Genomic DNA, 15,551 nt, shown 5'->3' with positions numbered 1-15,551 from the left:
AACAGAAATAACAGGATGCTTAACAGGCTACAAAACAAACAAATCAACAATAGAACAAGGCGACAACAAAAGGTAAGTAGTTCTGCTGTCCTCCACACTCTCTCGACCCCGACAGGCCTCCCACCCGGCAACTGGTGCACTCAGAAGGAATTTAAGGGAAAAAAGTCTGTGGGAAAGAAAAAGGTGAGACAACACAGAGACACTCACAACACCGGAGCGCGACCCGGCACATCTGCAAAAAGACAGGAAAATGTGTGGCTCAAATCAGCCAACTGCTTTGCACTGTTCTCAGGCAAATAAGAGAACAACGTATCTGAATTGCGTAATGTTTCAGAATTTTTCAGACGCCCATGCGTCAAAGCGCTATCCATGTCCGTGGTACTGACCTCCAGAGAGCCAACTGCACACGCAGCGTTAGCAGTAAGTCCTGACTCTGCAGTTTCAGTCTTGCGCTCAAAATACGGTTTCAGCAAGTTAACATGACAGAGTTGTTTTTTCTTCCTACGTTCCGGCACCGAGATTAAGTAATTATGATCTGAAAGATGCTCCAGAACAACGTAGGGACCTGCAAATTTTGCCTGGAAAGGGGAAGTGACAACTGGACACAAAGCCAACACTTGATCACCCGGTAAAAATGAACACACCTCTGCACGTCGATCAAACAGTGCTTTCATCTTTCCCTGTACCACCGCAAGTCTGTCCTTGACCAGATCTCTGGCCATATAAAGACGCCGTCTAAACCCATTGACATAGTCTTCCACAGGATCCCAAAAGCCATCTGCCACTACAGCCTTCACTGTGTGCCCGAAAACCAGCTCATTTGTGCTAAACCCAGTGCTCTCCTGAGTGACCTCCCTGGCAGCCAGCATTAGCCACGACAGACCTTCCTCCCAGTCTGAACCCAGCTGTAGCACTTATGTTACACGGTAAAGGCTAATCAACCCCAGGACTGGATGAAGATAATTCCAATGATAACTACAGGCCAGCTGATCAGAAGATTCTGAGTTCGCTCATGGAGAGAGAAGAGGCAGAGACTTGGAGTTAAGGTTGCAAATAAAAAGGTACCATATATTGAGCTCTTCGAAACAAAAGGAAAACAAACAGGACAAACAAAACATAACAGATTTGCAAAACTTTAACCTGCGCGAATGGCCATTTGAGATACTCTCAACAAGTTACAATTGTGATGAATATTCGAAGGTGACAGGTATTAGAAGTGCAACACAAAGAAACGATGATGATAACAGCAAATTATTTTTCACAGTGGTAAGAGGTGGAGTCCAGCTTCACACCCCTTGGACAGAAGCAATCAACCCAATTGTCCATTCATCCCACCCAAAGTTCACATGACCCACGTCTGGGTCTTAACAGCTGGTGACTCTGCGGAAGAGTCCGAGCATGTGTGGGTTGTGTGGGTGTAGGTCAAGTCGTGTGGGGTGAGAGGTTGCTGGCTTCAGGAGCCCCTACCAGCCCGGCAGAGGTAGCACTCGGTCTCCGGCTGGAAGACCGGAGCTCCGGTTAGGCTCTCGGCCTGGTCTCTAGCTCGCCATCATTCTTTGCAGGACCGCAGGAAAAAAAACCTGGCCTGTACAAAGCACCAAATAAACAAATATCAAATATATGTACACATAAAATATAAATCCTCGTACTAATAAATTGGACTGAATTGTGCGCACTGACCAATTTATAGCACTACCTGCATAGTAGGTTACATGCAGTGAAAACCAATCGAAAGCGAGATTCAAAGTGTCTTAAATAGTAATAAAATACAATCTTTCAGTGTCAAAATTCAATAAATAGTCATATCATTAAGTAAAGTGCCTCATGAGAACTGTGGAAATTAATTAATTAGTCCACTGTTGACAGATAAAGTGCTCATTCAGTGCATCAGTGAAGTTTATAAGCCACAAACTTACAGGATCACATTCAAAAATAAAGGCACTTAAAATACATCATCACACTTTTCTGACACCAACGCTGGAGTATTTGGCTTATCATCACAGTTCATGTTAAGTTGATATTTTTGAAAACAAGGCACAACTTTGAATAACCCATGCATGCTAACACCTCCCTCTAGAATGAATGGAGACGCTAGGCTAACAAACGAACTGAGCACTCACCGATTCCACGGTCTGGATTACACGTGTGTGCTCTAATCGCACGATTTCGGATGCGGTAGCCGACGACTCCTGAGCACAGCCTTCTCTTGGCATCCCCACTGCTCTCCGTGTCTCACTACTCCCCGGCATGACCCTGCTAATAATAGCCGGCGCCAAGTCACGTGACTGTGTGACATCGTCATAAATGAAGCGATCTGATTGGCTAATCGCCAAGCCAACGGGAACATGTCAAATGCCGCGGGATTTGAGAGAGAGTGAGTGCAGCAGATCTGTAAATGAATGGATGGAGACAAGAGAGCAACATAATGACAGGCTGTCAGGATTTGACACCTGGGTTACACAGCTCAGGACAGTAAGCGCACAGGAGAGACTTCAGAGACTGGTGGAACCTCTCCAGAGCACCTTGGCTCTCCGGATGCCACTCTGTCGACTTACTGTGCCGCACACGGAGCTGTTTTAGCACCTGGGCAAAAAGATGAGAGGTGACGTTGGAACCACGGTCAGTCTGGATACAGGTCGGGATTCCGAAGACAGAAATGAACTGAGTAAGTACACGCACCACTGCTTTAGCGGTTATGGTGCGTAGTGGATAAGCAGCGGGACAACGCGTCAGCTGGCACATCACTGTAAGCAAATACTGTGACCCTGACTTAGCCTTAGGTAACGGACCCACACAATCAATGATCAAGCGCTGGAACGGCTCGGATGCAACCGCAATAGGACTCAGCAGATACGGCTTTAAAGTCTGGTTGGGCTTAGCGGTTAACTGGCAGACATGGCATGTCTTGACATTAGCAGAAACATCTTTCTTAAGACGCGGCCAAAAGAACTGCCTCAGGACTCTGTCGTACATTTTCCCAACACCAGAGTGTCCTGATTGGTCATGTGCAATTTTCAGCACATCTGAATATAGTTTAGTGGGCACAACGATCTGGAACACGGTATCCCCAACTAAACCAGCATGCGATAACCACTTACGCACCAAGAGTGAATCCTGGATAAAGTAACCACACGCACTGTCTGCCAGGTCGCTCACGGAGCGCACCTGCTGAAAGAGGCCCTTCAAAGACACGTCAGACTGCTGCTCTGCCACCAGCTCACTGCGAGACATGGATAAAGGAAAGTCAGACATAAGTATTTTAACACTTTTTACATCCTTCTCCATTTTAACGGTTTCAGCACGCGCCATGGCCCGTGTCACTGCGCATGCTGTGAAAACATTCGGGAACTCCTCACCACTTTCGTCTCGAGGGATTATTAATGGCGACTGTTCCGCCTCCAGTGGCACGGCTGACATGGGAGCATCAGACCACAGCTGTGACCCTGCCAGTCCGTTACCCAAGATCACAGAAACTCCTTCAATGGGCAGCGCTGGTCGTACAGCCAAAACCGCCTCGCCGTTAAACAGCTCGCACTCAAGAGACATTTTATGCAGAGGGACAAATAGAACATTCAAACCCATTCCACGAACTGGAACACATGTGCCCGCTTCCGACTCCTCAGAAAACGGCAAAATGTCAGCGTGGATGAAAGAGTCAAATGCCCCTGTATCTCTGAGTATTTTAACACGCACCTTCTTGTCACAACCAGGCAGTGACACAAAACCTTCACGAATGAAGGGGAGGTACGAGTCGAGCGCTCCAGATCCCTCATGTTGAGCTTTTTGTTTAACAGCATGACGCACAGGCGCGGCCAAACCAGCCCCTTTTGGGTTTGAGTGAAAAGCCCTGGATTTGTTTTTTAACAAAGGACAGTCTGACTTGAAATGTCCATGCCTCTGACAGTAGTGACAAACGCGATTCCCTTCACGCATTGGAGGCCCTTTGAACTCAGAGTGTTTAGCCCCACTAGGCCGTACGCTCTCCACTCGAGGTTCAGGTCTGCTTAAGCCAAAGCTATGACTAGGCCCAACATTGTGCAAAAACTCTTCATGAGTGAGCACATATTCATCCGCCAATGTGGCAGCATCCGACATATTCAAAGCCTTTTGCTCATTGATATATGTGGCAATTTTGTCCGGTAAACAGTTCTTGAACTCCTCCATCAGAATCAACTCTTGAAGCTGTTCGAAGTTTTTTACATTTTGTGAGGCACACCATCTGTAAAACAGTGCGACTTTCTCACGACCAAACTCAACATAATTCTGTCTGACTTTTTAAAGTTACGAAATTTCTGGCGATACGCCTCCGGCACCAGTTCATACGCTCTTTCTACAGCATTCTTAACTTTGTCATATATTAAGCTGTCTTCTGGAGACAACGCTGCGTCAGCCTCCTGAGCCTTGCCTGTAAAGACACACTGCAAAAGTAAAGTCCACACATTCTCAGGCCATGCTAAAGTTTTAGCCACCCGCTCGAATAAAACAAAAAATTTATCAACATCCTTCTCATTAAAAGGTGGAATGACATCAAACACATCACATCAAACTCCGCCTCAGCCACTCGGTTCCTGTGAATTGAAACTCTCTCGGAGCTGCGTCTGTCCTCTGCTTCAATTTCCAATTTACGAAGCTCAAATTGCTGCTGAGTTTCTTCCTCCCTCTGCTGAATTTCTTTCTCTCGAAGCTCCAAGCGACGTATTTCCAGTTGCAATTCTAATTTACGCAACTCTGAATCAGAAGCCCCAGCCTTAACCGGAGAAATATCTTCATCAAAAGGAGGAAGAATATTTTCTTTCGCCAAAGCCAGATGAACTTGCTTCCTAGTTTCAGCTTTCCGATCCTGCCTTTTAACCGGAATTTCAAATTTAGTTGCAACCTCAACCAAATCATTTTGGCTTAGCTCTCCAAGTTTTCCCACTGATGGGTCAGCCACAAATTCCTCCACCAAGTCCATGGAGCCATGCAAAAAAACACACCGCACGCGCACCCTTACGCCGGGAACGCACTGGACGCGGAAGCGTAGCGGAGGCGCCGCGCGCGTCTCTGCGCCGGCGCTTGGCTGTTCGCACTGGAGGCGCCTGCGCTCTCTGCGCTGGTCACACATCGGCTGCACTCGGCTCGCTCCGTCAGCTCTCGGTTTTCACGTTTGTTCCCTGTTCCCTCTGTCTCGCTCTGCCAGTATGGATGTGTGTGTTTTGGTGACCTGTGGAGAGACTTTTTCTCCTCCTGTCTTTTTTTCTGCATCAAGTGAATGTCTGTCGCTGTGTGTGTGTGTGTGTGTGTGTGTGTGTGTGTGTGTTTGGGTGCGTACATGCGTATGTCTGTTTGTGTGTCCATCTGTCTTGTGATTAGACCCAAGTGACAAATTATAGACGGACGAGCAACACCGCCCGTAACTAATCGTCATTTAATTTGTTATATTTTGAAAATTGACCGGATTCTCTTGCCTTTTCTGTTTCCGACTTCCTGTCTGGTCCGATCTGCTTGATCCAGCTTGACATATGGCGCTCCCGGCGCTCGCGGCTCGCGTGAAAAATAGAACGAAGCGGAGCGGGCGGCGCGCGCGGCGCTCCACTGCGCGTTCGGTGCGGCCGGTTAGATAGGTTAACATGGGAGGCGATCAGAAGCGCCGTGCGCGGCGCTACCGCGTCCAGTGCGTTCGGGCCGTTACATGCCACGTTTTACCAGAAAGCCACAAAAAATGCACGAAAGGCAACAACAAGGAAATACATTGTAAAGTGAAGTGCTAGCAAAATATGCGGGTGCACAGTACATGGGTCAAACGACCGAGCCTCCGCTAGTCTTACACCTACCTACCCGAATCTCACCTAAATTAGGACCCCCTAACTCTTCACGTGGGTCGGGCAGTAAGTAAGTAAGTAAGTAAGTAAAAGTTTATTTATATAGCACATTTACAAGCGGCTTAGCCGTGCCAAAGTGCTTCACACAAGTGCAGAGAATAGAAACAAACAAAAAACGGTGAAAAGACAAAACAGCACAAACAATTAAAACACATCTCAAACTCGAGCGCCAAGGAAAGACCTAGCTGAAGGCCGAGGCAAAGAGGTGGGTCTTCAGCAGTGATTTAAAAATTCCCACAGACTCGGCCGCACGGATGTGGGGGGGAAGGGAGTTCCAAAGCCTCGGGGCAGTAACAGAAAAGGCTCTGTCCCCCCTGGTTTTTAGCCTGGTCCTGGGAATGAAGAGGAGGCGTTGGTCAGCCGACCGTAACGCTCTGGAAGAGTTGAGGGGGCGGAGAAGATCGGTCAGGTAGGGAGGGGCGAGGAGATGAAGAGATTTAAAAACTGTTAAAAGAATTTTGAAATCAATGCGGTGGCGGACGGGGAGCCAGTGAAGGGAAGCGAGAACCGGAGTGATGTGAGCGTGTTTTTTGGTGGAGGTGAGGAGTCGGGCGGCAGAGTTCTGGACGAGCTGCAGGCGGTGGAGTTGGGCTTTATCAATACCGGTGTAGAGACTATTGCAATAATCCAGGTGTGAGGTGACAAAGGCGTGAATGGCCTGCTCTAGCCCCGCCTGGGGAAGGTAAGTTTTAATTTTGGCCAAAGTCCTCAGGTTGAGAAAACTTCTTCTGATGACTGCGCTGATCTGCTGCTCGAACTTGAAGGAACTGTCGAAGACCACACCAAGATTCCTAACAGCTGGCTTGGACTTCAAGGCAAGAGTACCCAGGGCGTTGGAGAGAAATGCTGGGGCGGCTTTGCCAAATACAATAACCTCAGTCTTATCCTCATTGAGGTTGAGGAAATTTGCTGTCATCCATGCCTTAATGTCAGACATGCAGTCAAACAGAGGCTGGAGAGCAGCAGGCTCGTCGGCCTTGAAGGGGAGGTACAACTGAACGTCGTCCGCGTAGCAGTGGAAGGAGATATTATATTTATTTATAATATCTCCTAAGGGCAATATGTATAGGATGAACAGAATGGGGCCTAATATGGAGCCTTGAGGCACACCGCAAGAGAGGGGGGCTGCAGAGGAGGTGAAGTCTCCCAGCTGAACAGAGAAGCTCCTGTCAGTCAGGTAGGAACGGAAAAATTCCAGAACTGTACCTCTGATGCCCAGGTGTTCGAGGCGAGACAGTAGGACCCTGTGGTCCACTGAATCGAAGGCGGAGGTGAGATCGAGAAGCACCAGGACCACAGGGCTACCTGAGTCCGTAGCTAAGAGCAGGTCGTTAAGGACTCTCAGGAGGGCAGTCTCTGTGCTGTGGCCAGATCTGAAACCGGACTGGAATTTTTCAAAGCTGTTATTATCTGTTAAAAATGGTTGGGCAGTGGGATGGATTAAGCACAGAGCTCAGCGAGACCAAGATCTCCTGAAAGTGCCCCCGAGATCGTTGTTACAATGACTGAACGCTAGCCGCCAACCACCACGACACTACACCACCCCCCAGGAGTCTGGATGAGACACCGGTCCTCTAAGCCTACCAGGAGACAAGGTCGTACAGCAACACCCAAAAACTTCAAGCACACCACACACACAAAAAAAACACTTCACTCACCTGTATTCCTTGGAAAAACGTGCCAAAAACCGCCTAATTAAACGAAAAGAGGAAGAAACGCCGTGTCCTCCCCGCCACTGAACTGCACGAGCAGGCTGCTGACGTCACAGTCCATTCACAAAAGTAGGTCAATTAATCCAGCGTGCGAAGCAGACGTGGAGACGGCACGCGGGAGAAAGAGAGAAAAAAAAACTACTGATAATTACGTCCAGGAGAACCAATCAAAACTAAATTGAAAACAATTATTAGGACGAGCCCCCACTTTGTTACGGCCCGGCTCAAGACCGCAACAAAACAAGGAGGGGACGGGACAACGGCAGAAGTTTAAATAGTTTATTTAATCAATAATTTGGTTTCTTCTCTTTAATAAATCTAAAAGCCGCAAATACAAAAGGTATCAGTGTTTCTTCAGTATAGATGAGAGCAAAGCGCAGTAAGCTGTAGTGCATGTTGGCTGCAATCAGTAAATGGAATCACCAGCAGGTGAGTGTGTGAGGTGTTGTAAAGGTGCAGGTGCGCGTGCGGGAGATCAGTGTAAGTGTGCATGTAAGCATATCAGTAGATAAACCTGAAAAAGGCGGCGTGGCAATCATAAAGCATGGCAGCGTCGGTGGAGGTTGGCAGCTCAGGGAGAGAGCGAGCTCCAGCAGCAAGCTGGAGAGGCGAGCTCGAGAGGAAGGCGGAAGCCCGGCTTTTAACAGGGGCGGCCGGAAGTGGCGCAGCCCCAGGACGCACTCAGCTCCTCCCACTCATGAGCCACCACAGACCACCAGCAGGGGGGCTGTCACACCCCCCCCAAGAAGACCGCACTCTCCGAGTGCCTGCCAGCACCAGACAGGATTTGTGACGGTGGAGGGAGAGGTCGCGGAGGTACGTATTTCCTCAGCTTCAACCTGACACCAGAAACACTATTCTGACTGTCCTCCTCTTCTTCCTCAGATCCGGTGGCCCTACCTGACCAGGGGAAGAGGGAGAGGAGCGGCCCCCCTCCACAGGATCACCCTGAAGAAGGTTAGTCTCTCACACACACACACACACACACACACAGGGATGACACAGACAGACAGAGACAACCTGACCCTGACACTGAGGGACACTGATCTCTTCTGTGTCCATGTCTCATATTTGTCCATCCACAGGACGGAATGAGCACTCCAGTGGTCCTGTGGAGGGAGGCCGCCCTCCACCCTCTGCAGCTGGGGGCCACTGTCACCATCAGCCACCTGAAGATGGTGGACAGCAGCTACGGCCCCCAGCTGCAGTCCTCAGCTCACACCAGCTTCCAGGTACGTCTGTCCTCAGTCTTTCTGACTGTGTCTGCTTCTCCTTTCTGACTTGAGGCTGACTTCTGCTCTTTGTCTCACAGGAACTGGAGGACGAGACGGTGGCCATCACGGTGGTGGGGGCCGTGCCTCGTGAAGAGGAGGAGGGTGTGGTCGAGCTCCTCACTGACGACGGAGAGGTGAAATGGCTCAGTGAGGAGCTCTGGGGGCCACACCAGGCCTCCATGATGGAAGGACCCCTGCTGCTCAATGTCTCCACGCAGGGCAAAAGAGTCACGGCCATAAATTCATGTATATAGTTCATTTAAATCAATTCATGTATATAGTTCATTTAAATCAATTCATGTATATAGTTCATTTAAATCAATTCATGTATATAGTTCATTTAAATCAATTCATGTATATAGTTCATTTAAATCAATTCATGTATATAGTTCATTTAAATCAATTCATGTATATAGTTCATTTAAATCAATTCATGTATATAGTTCATTTAAATAAATTCATGTATATAGTTCATTTAAATCAATTCATGTATATAGTTCATTTAAATAAATTCATGTATATAGTTCATTTAAATCAATTCATGTATATAGTTCATTTAAATAAATTCATGTATATAGTTCACTTGGGTGTTCTTTTTTCTCCTCTTTTTATCCCTAGCAAAACTTTTAGTTTGAGTATCATCTCTTTCTCTGCCCCCTCTCTCTCTCTCTCTCTCTCTCTCTCTGCCTCTCTCTCTCTCTCTCTTTCTCTGCCCCCCTCCCTCTCTGTTCATTGTGAAAACGGTGGTCAAATATAACACTACATTAGAGAAGGAGATGACTTAATCACTGGTGAGATTATCTGTTCATGCAGCAAGTATAGAATAAAGATTTTAAACCTAGAAACACTGCGTCCAGGTAAGGATAAACAACACGAGTCATGGTTTTTAGAGAGAAAAATGCTTTAAATCAGACTTTATACTGCCCAATAATAAGAGAGAAACACTAAATATAAGCAAATTGTTCTCATTTTAATAAAAGTAGTGTATTTTTTTCTGGCAAATCCAGGTTTACAATCAAGAAATCCATCAGTAAGTTCAGTCAGATCTACTACTATTAGCACAGTTCAGTTCCACTGAGTCTTGATATGACTTGATTATCTTGAAATGAGCCCAACAATAGAATAACTTCATGCTCTGTTTTTATTGACCTCATCCTCTATGTTGTTACAAAAACATGATTGGTGTTTTTTTCAGTATTAACATAAGTTTATTCCATTTGAACTCAGGATTTCACAGGTGCTGCCTGCAAGTGCTATAAAAATTATCTTTCAAATATAAGTTAAAATGTGACTTTTTGGGATGTAATGTGAGAACAGAGGGCAGCTTGTCTCTCGTGGTGTTTCACAGTTAACACGTGCTGGAATGAGACAGCAACCATTAAAAGGGCTGGAAGACAAAACTCAAGTTTTATGTTTAAAAAACAGAAATGTTGCTAAATTTTGAAAGGAAGTCCTGGGGACCAACATGCCGTCATCCGTTGCACTGTCATCTGATTTCCTGCTCTGGGCATCACAGCCACAGCGATGCAGGTAGCTAAAACAATAGCCCTGCCAGGAGCAGATTCATGTCCATGATTAGGTCGCTTGGTTTTTCTAAAACAGCATGTCTTGGTATCAAGCAAAGTTTTGTTTAAAAACATATGAAGTGCACTTGTAAGTAACTGGATCACCCAGATTGCCCAGACGGCGTGATTTAGAATTGTGTGCTCGTGTGTGGAGCCATCCAAACCACACGCAGCACTCGCCGCCCATTTCATTTTCTATTTCTGATTTTCGGTTTCCACACAAAAAATATATATTTCATTTACAGTTTTGTCAGAAACCCTCCTAGAGACATTGTCAAAACATCCAGACCTATCAAAAGACCAGAGTCGCTTTATGAACCAGACATTTATTAAAAACCTTCCTTTACTGTTTGAAGAGAAACTTTTCTATGAAGTAAACATCACTAAAACCTTGAGGAAGCTTCAGTAATAAGAACAATAGAGACAGATTACTGCTCAAAAATAGATTTCACACACACTGGATCTCAGCCAAAAGGTTGAGAAGTGATTTAAAAAAAATTAGATTGTGAAGAAACAAATAATTCCTCAAAATCTTAGTTAAAATAAAAAAGAGGTACAACTTTTGTGTATTTTATTCAAAAAATAATTAAGAGATCACCCAATCCTGTTTCACCTGGGCAAATACAGAAATAAGAAGTAAAATTTCTACAAAAAACAGAGAATCAATGGTTTATATTTTATTTTATTCTAAAAAAAAAAAATGGCTGTATTTGAAAAACTATTTTGACTCTCTTTGGGTATTTGTCTGAGAAATTTCTACATAAAAAATCTTTTTTCAACATTTTATCTCCAATAAAATATATTCCCTGCACAGATATATGTTGATTAGTTTTAGGTAATTTAATTCACATAATCTGTATTTACCGTGTTGGGCAGTCCGGCTTCTTTTTCTGGTCAGTGTCGTAACAAAATGGTTTCTCCTGGGGGGGTTGTTCGTCCTCCGCAGGACAGTCGGTCGGTGGGGCTGCCACCTCGCAGTGTACCGACACACGGGGGTCTTTGTTTGTCAGGAACCGACCTGGAGACCGTCCCGCCAAGGGTGACCCTACCAGGAGCGAGCTCCAGACGGTATCGCTCTCCAGGATCACTGGAACGCGCAAGCCCCCTCGCCACATCAAGGCCAAGACCCAGAGGAGGTGTCAGAGAAGTTACCGCTCTCTTCAAGCTGCTCCACAGCAACGCGCAGAGCTGTGTCCGTGTCAACGGCCGTGACTGCGACTGGTTTTCCATCTCCAGTGGTGTCCGCCAGGGCTGTGTAGCCGCTCCAGACCTGTTTAACTGCATCATCGACCACCTGATGCCCAGGGTCTGTGAGCGAGCACCCGGAGTGTCCTTTGGCAACGCCCACCTGACTGATCTGGAGTACGCCGACGAGGGATGCACATGGTTAACCGTTTAACCGTTAACCGATAACAGGAACTTTGACCGGTTAATACTATCGGTTATTTTTTTTAAGCTCCAGCTGGAGGAGCTCTCCACAGAGCCGAGCGTCTTCATGCAGCTGGCGTTATGTTTCAGATATCAATGACGGCGCTGCAGACGACTCCTTCAGTCACTGATTGATTCCAGGTGCCTTCATGTTGTACAGTCGGAGGGTGTGTGTCTTTGTGCGCATTGACGCATGTGGCACAAAACCGGCGTTACGTTGAATATTATGTTTTATCTCCAGACGCCGCGGGTCGTCCAGATTCACAGTGAAATGGTTCAGTATGAAGCCGCAGCATCCAGATCAACATTAAGCTTCATCAGGACTGTTTAAAAATCAGATTTCAGAAGCTAAAACTTTATTTAGGAAATTAATCAGAACACAGATCACCAGCGCGCTCACTCTCCACATCATTTAAAAAACAACAGGAGACGATTGAAGCCTGCAGTGCTGTTAGTTATATCTAAATCTTGTAGCTTTTTTTACATTTTAGATGAGAATTTGCTGTCATTGTAAATCTGCAGTTCAGCACCGGACAGCGCCGAGTCCGCCTCTCACTCGGAGCCACATTTCCGTGTCGGAATGGAGGGACGTCTGCGTGTCGGAACAGCGGTATTCCGGAATGGTGATGTGTCTGAACGGCGGAGCCGCTCAGCAGGGCGTTTAAAGGTCGTCCTGCTTCGCGTGGCTTTGGCGCCTCGGCGCTCCACCGCTCCACGCTGTGCGTTCAGGCGCAGTGTTCCACACATCCTCCACAAGCTTTTCCAGCTCTACAGACTGTTTCTCTGCTCCTTTATTACAGATTATTTAGAGAAAATGAAGCACATATATTGTCAGTGCGTTATCATTTAATATTAAAGTTTATTTAGCCTTTTTTTTTCTTTTTTCTGAATGGCGGGGCGGCGCCGGAGCGACTCCCTCGGCAGACCTTCTCCTCCCTCCAGACCGGCTGCTGTCTCCGTCCACGAGATGCCGTCACTTTTACTCTCATATTCTGTTTTCTGTGGCGCTCTGGCGATGCGTATACCGGCGCCACCTGCGCGCAACGCGGTCACAAATTCCGGCTGCTGCGCGGACGTCCGCAGATCGGTCCGCGCAGACCAATGCGCAACACACACCCCGCAGACATGTGAAGCAGGACGGGCCTTAAATCTTATCGGTTAACGGTTATTAACCGGTTAAAGGGCGTCGCTTAACGGTCATAAAAAATATCTAAAATGTGCATCCCTAATGCCGACGACACCATCCTGCTCAGCACCTCCTACAGCCAGCTGAGGGACTCTGAGTGTGAACAGAGAAGAGGCAGAAAAGCTTGGTCTCCACGTGAGCTGGACGAAGACAAAGTTCATGCATGTCGGTGAGGGACCAGACCCACCTCCTGTCCCGCTTGGTCACGGCTCCGTTGAGCATGTGAAGCACTTTGAATTTTGACAGAGTTTCTCAGAGCAGATGCTCCTCACCTCGCAGCAGGGCAGCGGAGTGACGGGCTGACGCAGCGCGGTGCGTTCAGGGACGCTCCGGACACCAGAGCGTCAACCGAGAAATCCAACTTCTGAGCTTTTTTCAACCAAATCAAGTTTTTCTGATCTAATAAAACACCATGGAGATACAGAAGATGGACATACTTTGTTAAAGCGCACACACACACACACACACACACACACACACACACACACACACACACACACACACACCAATATTTAGGAGATTCTGGATTTATTCAATCATGATTTTAGGTTTCTGCTTTTCATATGAACTACAATATCATGTACAGTAGTCAGTCACACACCATCCTGGATACACTGTAAATGTCCACATTTAAACTACACTTTCACTAAAACAAATATTCATTTTGTTTGAAGAAAACTTTTCTCTGATGTCAACAACAATCAAACCTCAGAGCAAGCTTCAGTGAAAAGATCACTGCTGAAAAACACATTTCCACTATGCAGAAACAGAAGCCAGAGCTTACAAAGTAGAAGAGCAGTATTCTTCTGAGTTTTTTTTTTTTTTTTTTAAACATAATCAGAGCGTTTAGCCATTCCTGTTTCAACTGAGCTCATGTGAAAATACAGAGTGGCTCACAGTGAAAGTAACAGCACATAACATTTAGTAATTTATTATTTTTCCTTCAGTCCTCTTCATCCTCCATGTTTCTTGAAGAGCTGATCTGTCCTAGTTCCCTAGTAGATGGATTTTTGCTGGAAATGTGTTTGTAAATGTGTATTTATACTTCAGCGTTTTCTGTGTGAGAGCTCCTCTCCTGCTCACCTGTGGAATACCGCTGAGCCCTGATGAAATGGACAACAAATGTAAGACAATATCGGACCCCATAGGCATTTTATGTGGGAACACCAAGCTCCGGTTCTTTGGTTTCGGCTATGTTACAACCTTTTCTCACATAATCGCTGCTCATGAAGGTGGCGCACAACCACCAGTTCAACGCAAAGCAAGAATGGCATTATTTTAGCATTGTTTTGTTTAATTGCTAGCATCATTTTAGCATTGTGTTATCATGCTAGCATAATGCTAGCATTGTGTTGCTAGCATTGTGCTCGCATTGTGTTGCTAGCATTATGCTAGCATTGTGTTGCTAGCATTGTGCTAGCATTGTGTTGCTAGCATTGTGTTGCTAGCATTGTGCTCGCATTGTGTTGCTAGCATTATGCTAGCATTGTGTTGCTAGAATTATGGTAGCATTGTGTTGCTAGCAAAATGGCATTGTTTTAGCATTGTTTTCATGCTAGCACTATGCTACCATTGTGTCCCTAGCATTGTGTTGCTAGCATATTAGCATGGTGTTAGCATTGTGTTGTCCTCCTCCCTGCTGTCAGAGACAGAGACGTCCTTCCTACAGAGGACACAGACTCACTGAAGAACCAGAGAAGATGGAGAGAAATCCAAATCCAGCACATAGAGGTTGAGTGAATGTGGTGTTGAAGGTGTAGAGGAGGATCAGAGAGTCAGAGGAGACTCTGAAGAAGGACAGAGAGCCAGCAGGACAGTCCACATACACTGCTACTCTACCAGAGGAGGAGGAGGAGGAGGAGGAGGAGGAGGAGGAGGAGGAGAGGGATGTTCCTCTGTTATTGTGCCTGACAGAGTAACGTCCATACCAGCACTCCAGACTCCAGGACTGATGATTCCCTCCAAACCAACACTCCTCACTGCGTCCTTTCCTGCTGATTCCTCTGTAACTCACTGATATAGAAACATTTCCGCTCCACTCGACCTCCCAGTAACATCGACCACTCAGATCATTTCTACACAGCAGCTGATAGTAGACATCAAATCTGTGAGGATGATGAGGATACGGCTGCTCTTCCTCCACACGTGTCACCTTCCTGTTGTTGTTGGACAGTTTGAGCTTTCTGCTCATTGAGTTTTCATCCAGTTGAAGTTGAGAGAAATCTGATGGAGAGAAAAAGAGTTCAGTCCTGATGTGACACATGTGATGGATTTGTTGTTTGTGGACTTCCTGACATGTTGTTGATGGAGAGAAAGTTTGATGAGGACACTTTTTGTCAGGCTTCTCTTGTCAGGAATGTTTGAATGAATCCAAAGCTTTGATTGAAAGACAAACGGACAGTGATGAGTCCAACTTACACTTCCTCAGTCCAGGTTTGAGCCTCTGCTGTCCACCATGGTCCACCCTGCAGGAAGAGAGAGAGAGAGAGAGAGAGAGAGAGAGAGAGGGAGAGACAGAGAGAGAG

The 15,551-nt window shown here is 46.5% G+C and overlaps 1 pseudogene; it reads right to left on the bottom strand.

Moving 5' to 3' along the window:
- Positions 1 to 15,551, bottom strand: part of LOC115385810 (GTPase IMAP family member 9-like) — a 33,849-nt pseudogene that overhangs the window by 17,542 nt on the left and 756 nt on the right.

Source organism: Salarias fasciatus, unplaced genomic scaffold (genome assembly GCF_902148845.1).
Source record: "Salarias fasciatus unplaced genomic scaffold, fSalaFa1.1, whole genome shotgun sequence".
NCBI classification, from domain to species: Eukaryota; Metazoa; Chordata; class Actinopteri; order Blenniiformes; family Blenniidae; genus Salarias; species Salarias fasciatus.
The sequence above is the reverse complement of the archived record's forward strand: the minus strand, read 5'-3'. Positions and strand labels throughout refer to the sequence as shown.